At 40.3% G+C, this 13,052-nt stretch overlaps 1 pseudogene; it reads left to right on the forward strand.

Annotated features, from left to right (window-relative positions):
- The first annotated feature begins 11,425 nt into the window (after positions 1 to 11,425).
- LOC104861830 lies at positions 11,426 to 12,742 on the forward strand (annotated as a pseudogene).
- Positions 12,743 to 13,052: the final 310 nt, after the last annotated feature.

A 13,052-nucleotide genomic window follows, 5' to 3' on the forward strand; every position in this document is an offset into this window, starting at 1 on the left:
CACAATATGATTCAGGGTTCAACGTTTGGGGCTACTGTCTAGTGGTTGATCCTTGGACAAATGTCCTGTGAAACTTCTTGTCTGAGTCAAAAGACATATAACTGGAATGGCAAGGTTAGAGGAAGATGAATTGTTTGCTGACCATATGCTTTGATTCTATAGCACTAATTGTAAACCTTTTAGAGCTTTCAATGATACATACAGCCCTCTGTGGCATGTGTGCCATGGGTTCACCACCAGTGATCTGCAGTAGTAATTACCTACATCCGACTTGGATTTACCATGTGCCAGCTAGTGCCAAAGGCTTCCTCCACATGCCCTCCTTTAATCTTCACAGTGACACTGAAACACTCGTACTTTAACTGTTTCCATTTTACATGTGAGGAAACTAAGCCTTAGATAGTCTAAGCAATTTAGGTGAGATTAAACAAATAGAGCCATGGTTTCAGTCTGGTTTCTTTTCTAGTCCAGTGTTTCTCCAAATGTGGTCCCTAGAACAGCAGTAGGAGCAGCTCCTGGGAACTTGATAGAAATGCAAACTCCAGACACGAATTCAGAAACTGGGGTGAGGGCTCATTCTTCAGTGTTTGCAGACACCTTTCAGGTAATTCTGATGGGCACTCAAATTAGAGAACTGCTGCTCTAAGTCAGTGCCCCAGCCTTTCACCAACAACTAGAGCTGAACTTTCCAGAAAATTTGACGAGCTTTCACGTGACATGCAGAGTAAGATTTGTGGGCTGATTTTCAGTCCATACTTTGGTACTGGGATTCTGTGCTATTACCACACTGTTGTGTGTCTTCGGTGACTATAGGCATGGATGAAATGTAAAGTATTAGCATCTTTAAAGTCCTGATCTCTGAAATTGGACAGGCTATAGGATTCTTAGTCGCCCTCGATCTGTTTATCTTTTTCAAGTATTTGCCTGAACGTGAAAATGATAGGGAAATCAGGTGCCAGACTCCATTCCTTCCTTCTGATCATCCTTCCAGAAATGCTTGATCAACACAGATTTCAGATCCATCTTTCTATATATCTATCTATAATCTTTCTTTCTCTTTTTTCTTTCTTTCTTTCTTTCTTTCTTTCTTTCTTTCTTTCTTTCTTTCTTTCTTTCTTTCTTTCTTTCTTGTTTCTTTCTGCTGTACTAGGCATTAAACAAAGAGTCTTTGCTTTCTAGTACATCTCCAGCCCTGTTTTATTTTTCATTTTGAGACAGGATCTTGTTAAGTCACTAAGTTGCCCTGTCTAGGCTCAAAGTTGTAATCCTCCTGCCTCAGCCTCCCAGAGTTCTGGGATTATAGACACACATGATCATGCCTGGCAAATTTGACTCTTTTTTGAGTGGAAGGATTGCCCTCAGAGCAATCTTAGACGGTTCTCTGCCTAAATAACATGAAATGTGCTAATTGTCCAAGAGAAGCAGCATTAGATGATCACCTGACATAGCATAAAATAATTTTTCTGAAATATTGGAAGGGATTGCTTTGTTCCAAACGAAGAGCCTACATGATCTCATTACCAAACCACTGATTAATAAGGACTTTCCAGATGTATAGCTGTAGGGCCAGGGTTTTAGCTGAGTGGTGTCACCGCCTACCTCGAAAGCTCAAGGTCCCGAGTTAGATCCCTGGTACCAAAAACCAACCAACCAAACAAAAACAAAAAACAAATGTGTATCTGTAGGAGGCCTATAAATTTGTTTTTCTAAAACACTGTACGCTCTTTGTTGCTAAACAATCTAGCATTGAGGGGCACACATTTCTGGTGTCTAAGATTTGAGGGATTGCTCATGCTCACTGAGAAGATAACTGTTTGCTGTGTGAGATGTTTGGAGTGCATTTCTTATATTTATGGCAAATGAGGAGAAGGAGGAAACAGAGTCTACTTGACCGCTGGCTGAGGTGCAGGTGGAGGTGGACAGCTGCTGTGTTGAGTGGGCAGGCTATAGCATTTCCATGTCCTCAGTTATCTTCTTGAACTTTGTGTAGAAGGTGAAGAGTGACATGTACACTAGCAGGAGGTAGGATACTCACAGAATATCTTTTTTGTTGTCAGACAGTACAGGAGTGTAGGATACTGCTCCTTCCATCCCCACCCCTTCTGGACAAAGTGCTTTGAAAATTATAACTTCATAGGTTCCAGTACTTTAAGGTCTCTATAGAACAGGAGGGGCAAAGAGTTTCTAACAGGACAGCTCTTATGAGACACCAAGAGGCTGTAGCCCACTAGTTGTCAGGCATTGAAGTTGTCTTCATTGAGATTCAGTGGCAATGTGGATCTCTGCTTTGGGGTGTGCTGAAGGGAATGGTGACTACGAAGCATGACACTGTACGGAGCTTAAGGACAGGGAAACTGCAGCAAGCTCAGTTTGGCTACCACTGCTGCAGTTCATAGCGGTGTAGACAGGCAGAAGTGTCTATGATTCTCCCTGGAAGGTGAAGCTCAGGTAAAAGGGAGGCAGAGAATCTCCACGTGGTGGTAGACTGAAGGAAGACACTGCCTACTGCACTGCATAGAGGCAGGGTAGGCCCAGAAGAATCATTGTGATCCCACATAGGATCTCCTATCCACTGAGAAGCTGGTGAGGAAGGTTGCACCTGCTGACGCAGTTACCTGGCTTCAGTTTGAGTTAGTGGAGGAATCCCTTTCACAAACTGCTTTGCAGCCACAGGTTTGAATCCCTTGAGAGACTAGGTAGACGGTGAGTGAAATCTGCTCAAGTTGAAATATGTTTCAGGTAGTACCTCCACCTGCCACTGCATGTAATTTGCTTTCAGGGAACTCACAAGTAAGAAGACTTGAGGGAGGCCCAATGTGGAAGAAACATCCATGCATACTTATGTATGTATGCGTGTGTGTGTGTGTGTGTGTGTGTGTGTGTGTAGAGACATAGATATGCATAGTCCAAGCAATTTCCTTTGTCCATTTCAGAAGCAATTCCACTTTAAGGAAAGGCTCTCAGTTCCCATTTGCAGACATACATAGACTGACAAACTCAGAAATATCTTGTTTGTTGTAGAAGTAGCATAGCTCTTAGTCTCCTAATACTGGCATCAGAGACTGGAACAAAGCAGTTCCTAGGAGATCAAAGTGCCACATGGCAGTTTGGACCATGATGGCTAGCACTGCTTTGAAACTTGTTCAGAAGCCAGCCTCTACTCAGCCTCCATCAGATATATGGTGGTAGGGATTACTGGTTTCCCTTTTCATCCTGTGAATGTCCTTTTGGGCCTCTCTTGTGCTTTCATAAGATATACATCTGTGTGGACTGTGTCCCGTAAGCCTTATCTGTGCCTGTTTAGCACGACTGCAGACACATGTAAAACCAGGTAGCTAACTTCCTCACTACAATCTATGCACACCACCCTCTGCAGGTGTAGGAAGCCTGCATTTGGAGGCTGAATGTAAAATACACAATTTTGAGACAGGATTATAAAGAATGAACATTGCATAAAGGCTGAACATAAAACATGAACATTGGCTGTGACTACAGGTTCCATTTGACCCAGCCATCCCTGTGCTGGGTATCTTGCCAAAAGAATGAAAAGAGTATCACACTGATATATGTGCACCTATGTTTATAGCGGCACAGTTTGTAATAGCTAAAACTTGGCAACGGCCCATTTGCCCATCACTTGGAAACTAGATAAAGAAGATGTTGTCTTTCTATAAAATGGAATACTACTCAGCCATAAAGAATGAGAAATTAGATTCATTTATAGGAAAGTGGATACATATTAAGGATATACTCCTAAGTGAAATAAATAAGTCACACTTGTGTAAATACCGAATAGTTTCTCTGGTGTGAAAAACTATAATAGTACAGAAGATCCTAATGAGATAATTGACAATGTGAGCTAGGAAGAAAAGGGCTAAAGGTGCAGGGGAAGTGGGAAGGGCAGGGGAAAGTTAATAAGAGAAAAGAAAAAAATATGACAAAATGAAAAAATGGAAATAAAGTGTTTGTAAATGGGGAGGGGAGGAGGAGGTGAAGGGAGGGCAAGGGCAAGGGGAAAAATGAGAACCAAGACCTGTCATGTAAAGGTACAGGATCCCAGTAATGAATGTAACTGTACTGTATACCTAAAATCTACCAATAAACAAAAAAAAAAAAAAAAAAAAAAAAAGAACATTGGAACACACAGTGTCTCCATTTAAAATAGAGTATCTCACCACCAGGTTTTTAGTCCAAATCCTCCTGCCTCCATCCCCACCCATCCTATTTTCCAACTTATTTCCTTTCTTCAAATGTCCAACACCATGGCCTCCCCTTGCTATAGATTGGATCTTGGGTAGGCACCAATGGCCCCTGTGTGGACGGCTTGGTTCCTCGCCTGCGGCACCATTGTCGGGTGTGGAATCTTTAAGAAGTGGGGCCTAGTGGGAAGAATTCAGGCCACTGGAGGTGTGCCATTGAAGGGAACTGCAGTGTTTACTCCCTTCCCCTGCTTTTAGGCTGTCATGCGGCGAGCAAGCCCTCTTACCACATGCTCCCACCATGAAGTAATGTACTTCCACAGGCCTAAAGCAACAGCAACATGCAAACATGGACAGAGTCCTCTGAAACGGTGAGGCAAAATAAACCTCCCCTCCTGTTAAGTTATTTATCTCATGAACTTCGTCACAGCAACGGAAAGCTGACACCCTTCCTCTCTCTTGGCTGATGGCCTTCCTTTCTGATTCACAGAGAAAACTGCACGAGATTCAACTCGGATTAATAAGCCCCCAAATGAACTCTCCCATCTTCTCCTGTAACCCTTTACAGGAGGGCTCCCCAAGGCAAATAACAGCCCCTCTTCTTCTTCCAGTTGCTTGTGCCATGGACTTGAGGGTAACCCTATAGTTTTATCACCCCTCCTATTCCATCCAAGAAATGCTGTGAGCTCTCTTGTCAGAACAGATCCAGAATCTGATGTCTGACCACTTCTCACTACCTGCTCTGCTACCACCCTGCTGTTAGCCACCATCAGTTTTCCCCTGGATGATGGGATTATTTCCTGACTCTCCCTGCTTCCCCCTTCCTGTCACTCACATTGATGGTCCTTTCAGCAGCTAGAGTATTTCTATTAAAATACAGTCAAAGCAAATGAAACAACAGCAGCAAAAACATACGGTCTGATCATGGGAATGTCTGTGCTCGAGACTGACAGCATTCACGTTACTCAAGGAAAATCGAAAGTCCTTACATTTGCCCACAGGGCTGTATGCGATTTGGGCACCAGGTACCTCATTTACCTGGAATCCTTGTAGTCCCCTCTCTCCTCCTTCCCCTCTGGCTGAGATGACCTCCTTATGGCTCCTAAAGTACGTAGAGGCTTTTGCACTCTGTTCCTTCTGCTTAGGACATTGTTTCCCCAAGCGGCCTCCCTCCTATCTCCCTCGTCCATCTTATGTCTTTGATGAGATGTCATAGTTTAATGTGGCCTACTCCTAAACACCTTATCTCAAATGTCATACCCCTTACCCCCTCCCAACACACAGCTTCTGTTTACCCTGGTTTCTATGGGGGTTCTTGTTTAATGCATTTTCTTCTTTTCACATACATATTTTTGTTCTGTTGCTTGCCTGCCTCTGCCCACTAGAATGTCAGGTGTGCAAAGCCAGCTTTCTTGTAGTTATTGGTTTGTGTGTCTGGTTGTTCCCTCACTCATCCCAAAAGTCTTTTAAATGAACATCCATCTTTACTAAATCATGTTCCTTTAAATTTCCCCTAGCAGTTTTACCATCATTCTTATGGTTATGACTAGGTGTTCCCCCAGAGCCTCATGCACTCATAGATGGGGCTTTTGATGGGTGATTGAGTCTTGGGGATGATGTAGCTAAGGTGATAGTGGGAGGTGTGGCCTGGTCAGAAGAGGAGAGCACTGAGGGCTGACCTCCAGGGCACATCTCTCTCCCAACCTCCTTCTTTCCCTCTCTGCTTCCTGACTGCCAAGACATGAGCAGCTTTCCTCTGAATCAGGAACTTCCTCCATGCAGACCGTGAATGTATTGTGACAGCAATGACAAGTGACTAAGATACTCATCGACAATACCTCATGGCAAATAAAAAGATTCCTAATATGGAGAACACGTAATAGATAAATACACATAAGAAATAAGTGCAGAAATAACTACCATGCAATATGGTTAAGCACAGAAATAAGCACACACACACACACACACACACACACACAGAGACAGAGAAAGGGGAAGGGAGAGAGGGAGAGAGCATGCATTATAAGCAAGTGGATACTATATACAGTTAGGGAAAGGTAACAAACTGCTTTAGCTTGACTGTGCTCACACTGAGGACATTGTAAGAAAGATCTCTGTGGCTGTCTTCATTATATTTTAGTGTTTGGACAGCACTGAGGAGAAAATGTACTCGTGACTTGGTATCCTCTGTAGGATGATTCATGTGGGATATTCACGCCATGGAAAACCACAGTTGCTCCTGAATAGTTAGTGGGATTTGGTCTCAGGGTTTCTGCGTGATCCTCATGAGATCTTGTTTCTTTCTTATTTAGGCAGCTAGAAACAATTTAGATCCTCATCTGTGGTACACTGGTGGTCAATGTATTTGAACCTCATGGCATTCGCACTGTATTCAAATCAGTCATCTCGTTAGATATCCTTGTTTTCCTTTGGATTTGATTTCCTCACCCAATGTGTTTGTAAACTTGAATTCCTAATAGTGATGAATTTCTTGAGCTGCTCGATGATCCCCTGACATCACCCAGTGTAAAAATAAATCAGTCTCGATGAAGAAGGCCTTGCAGGATTAAACCCCTGGCTAACCCTGGATATCCCTCCCACCACGTCTCCCACTCTTCTTCACTCTCTCTGCCTGAGTCAAACTGGAATTAGCTCTTACTTTTTGGAGAATCTCAGGTGATTAATCCTGTGGTACATGTTGCATGACCACAGCCATATATATGTAGTTTTCATTTTGTAATTAGCTTTTGATGCCAAGGCATGAGGGTTCTCTAAGGCACCTCATCCTTTGTGCCTGCCAGCATTTGTTAAAGCATCATCTATGAGCACGGCCTATATATGTCCATCAATGGATGAATAGATAAAGGAATGTAAACATACATGATGGACTACTATTCGTCCTTAAAACAGAATAGAATGCTGTCATTTTCAAAACTGGAGAATGGATGCACCAGGAGACCGATTATGCTAAATGACGGAAGTCAGGCACAGGAAGACCACTAAGACATCAATCTCACATGTGCCATCTCAATGCTTTTGAAGTCTTTGATGTAAGCAATAGAAGGTTGTTTATTGGAGGCTAGGGGTGCAGCAGGTGATATCAAATGTGAGATGTTGATCAAAAGGTGCAAAGATTCAGTGACTATCAGTGAATTTTAAGTGACCGAAAGCACAGCATGGTGACTATGGTTAGTAATAAGGTATTGTCTAGTTCATATTTGTCAAAGGAGTGATTTTGCTATGTTCCTAGAGAAATAATTTTTAAAAACATGAATTATGATGGACATATTCATTAAGTTCCTTTAAACATTCCACTTTGTGTACATAGATCAGAATCACTGACACTGTAAATATCTTATCCTGTTAATATATAGATTTTTTACTTGCGAGTGAGGCTCCTTTTTCTATGTCAATATTTATTTTTGAATTAGTACATGTTTTCGGTACATAATGATTATATTCCTCATGGGAAGTTGGGATGTTTAAATAACACATCTTTTAAAAAATTAATTTTATTGCTACATTTTAGGTATACAGTATAATGACAGTCATCATTGGAGATTTGTTCCTTTACATAATCTTAGTTCTTATTTTTTCTCCATTTTCCTGCCCTCCCTCGAACCCCTCCACCCTTCCCTATTTTCAAAGACTTTGGTTCCATTTTTTCATTTGCTTATATTAATTCCATTCCCCTCTTTCTTTTCTCCAATGCCTACTATTCCCCTTCCTGTTTGAATAGTTTCTTCCTTCCTATTATCTACTATGCCTTTGGATCCTTATTTAAACTTTCAATTTTTCACACCATAGAAACTATTCATTATTTACAAATGTGTCGTATTTATTTTACTTAATACTATAACATCAATGTGCATCCATTTAGCTATAAATGTGTCTAATTTCTCATAAGTAGTACTCCATTTTATTTAAAAAAATACATTTTCATTGTCCATTCTCCAGTTGATTGGCAACTGGGCTGATTCTATGCTTTAGCTACTACAAACTGTGCCACTATGAACATGGGTGCACATATAGCACTGTGGTATGATTCTTTTAAATTTATTGGGAAGATACTCAGTAGGAAAATAGCTGGGTTAAATGGGACTTCTAATCCTACTTGTTTGAGGTGTCTCCACACTGATTTACACAGTGGTTTCAGCAGTATACAGTCCCATGAACAATGGAGAAAGGTTCCTTCTTCCCCACAGCTCCACGAGCATTTGTTATTGGTTGAATTCATGATAGTAGTCATTCTTTCCGGGATGAGGTGGAATCTCAGCATTGTTTTAATTTGCATCTCTTAAATGACCAGTGATGAAATGACCAGGTCCTTTTTCATTGAGTTGGTTGTTCATGTACAAGAAAGCTAGCAACCTTTGTGTGTTGACCTTATATCCAGCTACTCTACTGTATTTGGTTATTAAGTCTAGAAGACTTTTGGTGGTGGAGTTCTTGGGGTTTTCTATATAGAGTATCGTGTCATCTGCAAATAATGACAATTTAAATTCTTTGCCTCCTTTCTTTATTCCTTTTATTTCTTTCTCTTGTCTAATTGCTGTGGATAATGTTTCCAGAACTATCTGGAACAGTAGTGGTGCTAGTAAACATCCTTGTCCTTGTCTTGTTCCTGATTATAACTTGAGGGATTTCAGTTTTTGACCATTTAGTATGACATTGGCTGTTGATTTTTCATAGATGGCTTTTATCAGGTTGAGATAGAGACTGTCTATTCCAATTTCTGTAGGGTTTTTATCATGAATATATGTTGGATTTTTCAAATGCTTTTTCTGCATCTATTGAGATGATCATACAGTTTTTTCCTTTTTTCTATTAATATAGTGTATTGCATTTATTGACTTGTATATGCTGAACCTTCCCTGTATCCCTGGGATGAATTCCACTTGGTCAGGGAGTATGATCTCCTTGATGATCTCCTACATTCTATTTGCAAGTATCTCATTGAGGATTTTTGCATCTATGTTCATTTAGGAGATTGTCCTATGGTTCTTCTTCGGTTGGGTCTTTCTTTGCTTTTGGGATCAAGATGATGCTTAATGCCAAGAATTAATTTGGGAGTTTTTTCTTCCCTTTCAATCTCATTGAAGAGTTTATACAGTCATGGCAATAGTTTTTCCCTAAATGTCTTATTGGAATCAGCAGTGAAACCATCATGGTCTGGCAATTTTTTTGTTGGTTAATTTTTAATTATGTTTTTAATTTCATTGATTGATATTGAGCTTTTAAAATAATTTTTATATCTCAGTTTAACTATGGTAATTTATATGTATCTTGACGTCTGTCCATTTGTTCTGTATTTCCATCTTATTGGCATATAGGGTTTCAATGTAGGTATTGATGATGCTCTGAATTTCTGTTGGGTCTGTTGTAATTTCACCCTTTTCATCCCTAATTGCATGGATTTGGGTCTTTTCTTTCCTTTTTGGAAAAGTTTGGCTAAGGAATTATCAATTTTATTTATTGTTTTGAAGAACCAACACTTTGCTCCACTGATTTTTTTTGTATCATTCTCTTAGTTTTCATTGCATTTATTTCTGCTCTGATCCTTATAATTTCCTTCCTTTTGTGAGCTTTAGGTTTTTCCTGCTCTTCTTCTAGAAGGTTAAGGTTCAGCATCAGGTTGTTTATTTGAGACCACTTTATTTTCCTAGTATGGGCATTCACTGATATGGATTTCCCTCATAGATCTGCTTTCATTGTGACCCATAGATTCTTGTATGTTGTATTGCTATTGTCATTTAATTGTAGGAACTGTCTGATTTCTTCTTTAATTTCTTCTGTGAACCATTGGTCATTCAGAAGGGTGTTGTTCTATTTTTATGTGTTTATGAAATTTTTGAGGTTTCGTTTACTATTGATCTCCAATATCATCTCACTATGGTCTGGTACTATACAGGAGATTAGTTCAATTCCTCTCCACTTACTTAAACATGTTCTATGAGCTAGTATGTGGTCTATTTTGGAGAATGACCCATGTGCAGCTGAAAAGAATGTGTATTCTGATTTTGTTGGCTGGAACACTCTGTAAGCATCTGTTAAGTCCCTTTGTTCAAGAATATGATTGAGTTGTAGTATTTCATTGTTGATTTTTTTGTCAAGGTGATCTATTTTTGACACTAGGGTATTACATTCCACCACCACTATTGTATTAGTGCTTGTTTGATTTTTTTATGTCTGTAAGTATTTGTTTTATATAGTTTGGCATGCTAGTATTTGGTGTATATTTATGATTGTCATTTTTCCTCTTGGATTTTTCCATTTACAAAGATGTAGTATCCTTTTCTTTTTTATTCTTGTTTGTCCCCATTCCCTCCCATGTCTCCCTGTATTGGTTTTTAATGCCACCTTTTAGGAGAGAGTCCTGTTTCCTGAAAGAAAAATTGGTGTGGGTAGAAAAGCAGCATCATTTTTTTATTAAGTTTATTGGTATATTTTAGGTATACAACACAGTTACACTCATCATTAGGATCTTGTACCTTTCCATGATGCATCTTGGTTCTTATTTTTTGTCCATTTCCCTGCCCTCCTTTCATCCCCTCCACGCTTCCTTATCTACAAAGACGTTTCCATGTTTTTTCTTTTTTCATATTTTTTTATTGTTTATTGGTACTTTTTTACAGTATTGTTACATTCATCATTGGTATCTTGTACCTTTACATGACAAATCTTGGTTCTCATTTTTCCCCATACACCTGCCCTCCCCCCTCTGCTCTTTGCAAAGACTTTGTTTCCATTTTTTCATTTTCTCATGTTTTACCTTCTCCCTTCTTTCCTTTGTCCTACCTGTCCCACTAGTGTCCTTCTTTTTCTCTCTTCATTAGTTTTGGTTTGGAATCCAATTTATGTGCAAATAAGTTAGCTACCCCTGATTTTTTCGGGTTTCTGTCACATGGAGTATTCTCTTTTACCCTTTAACTTTGTTTATGAGGTTTTTAAAAAATTAAGTTTGTTTCTTGTATGTAGCAAATGTTAGATCTTGCTTCTTGATCCATTCTTCCAGTCTATTTCTTTTGATTGGTGAATTGAGAGAATTAACATTGATGGTTATACCTGATATGTATTGACTTGCCCTTTTCATGACCTTTTCCTCTTCCTTAGCATTAATTTCATGTCTTGGCTGATGAATTCATTCTGCTGGGCTTTGTGGGGTTGTGTCCCTCATTGTCTTCTCCTACGATATTGTTTAAAAGTTTTTGGACTAGAGTGGCCAAGGCAAGATGGGTCAAAGTCAGAGTGGTGGTCATGTTCCTGGAGGTGGTAAGAAGGATGAAAAGGACAGGAAAAACAAATATGAACCTCCTGTACCAACTAGAGTGGGGAAAAAGAAAAAGTAAACAAAGGGACCAGATGCTGCCAGCAAACTGCCACTGGTGAAACCTCTCACTCAGTGCCACTTAAAAATACTCAAGTTAGAGAGAGTTCTTCTCATGGAGGAAGAACTTATTAGAAATCAGTAACAAATGAAACCATTAGAAGAAAAGCAAGAGGAGGAAAGGTCAAAGGTGGATGATTTGAGGGGGACCCCAATGATGGGAGGAACCTCGGAAGAGATCATTGATGACAATCATCCCATTGTATCTGCATTTGTCCGCTCGGATCACTGTGTCAGCAAACTTTCATTTGTGGACAAGGATCTGCTGGAACCAGGCTGCTCAGTCCTGCTCAAGCACCTGGTGCATGTGGTGATCGGGGTGCTAATGGATGACACAGATCCTCTGGTCACAGTGATAAAAGGTGGAAAAGGCCCCCCAGGAAACCTATGCTGACATTGGTGGGGTGGACAACTTATTCCAGGAAATTAAGGAATCTCTGGAGCTTCCTCTTACCCATCCTGAGTACTATGAAGAGATGGGTATAAAGCCCCCTAAGAGTCATTCTCTGTGGTCCACCTGGCACAAGTAAAACCTTGTTAGCCAAAGCAGTAGCAAACCAAACCTCAGCTACTTTCTTGAGAGTGCTTGGCTCTGAACGCATTCAGAAGTACCTGTGTGATGGGCCCAAACTTGTACTGGAATTATTTTGAGTTGCTGAAGAACATGAACCATTCATCATGTTTACTGATGAAATTGATGCCACTGGGACCAAAAGATGTGATTCAAACTCTGAAGGTGAGAGAGAAATTCAGCAAACAATGTTGGAGCTGTTGAACCAGTTGGACAGATTTGATTCTCCAGGAGATGTGAAAGTTATCATGGCCAGAAGCTGAATAGAAACTTTGGATCCAGCACTCATCAGACCAGGGTGCATTGACAGGAAGATCAAGTCCCTCCTGCCTGATGAAAAGACTAAGAAGTGCATCTTTCAGATTCACACAAGCAAGATGACGCTGGTCAATGATGTGACCCTGGATGACCTGATCATGGCAAAGGACGTTATCTCTCGTGCTGATATCAAGGTAATCTGTACAGAAGCTGGGCTGATGGCTTTGAGAGAATACAGAATGAAAATAAATGAAGACTTCAAGAAATCTAAAGAAACTGTTTTTTTATAAGAAACAGGAAGGTACCCCTTAGGGACTGTATCTCTAGTGAACCACAGCTGCCTTTAGGAAAGTGGTTGGGACTTTTCTCAACCCCTAAGAAGGATGAGGTTTGGGAAGCTGCCCTGAGGGATACCATGTTTCAGTTTATTTTTATTAGCAAAACATGTCTTCTCCAACGTGACATTTAGGGTGTCTACTGGGTGGCATTTGTCTGTGGTCACTCCGCTGGTTTGCTCTCTGCTTCCCAATAAAGTGTGCTCTTTCACAAATAGAAAAAAAATAAAAGTTTTAGAGTGATGATTTGGTATTCATGAAGTTCCTCAGGTGTTCGTTTTCATGAAAGTACGTTATTTCTC

This window comes from Fukomys damarensis, unplaced genomic scaffold, assembly GCF_012274545.1.
Source record: "Fukomys damarensis isolate Sample0158 unplaced genomic scaffold, DMR_v1.0_HiC HiC_scaffold_39, whole genome shotgun sequence".
Classification (NCBI taxonomy): Eukaryota; Metazoa; Chordata; class Mammalia; order Rodentia; family Bathyergidae; genus Fukomys; species Fukomys damarensis.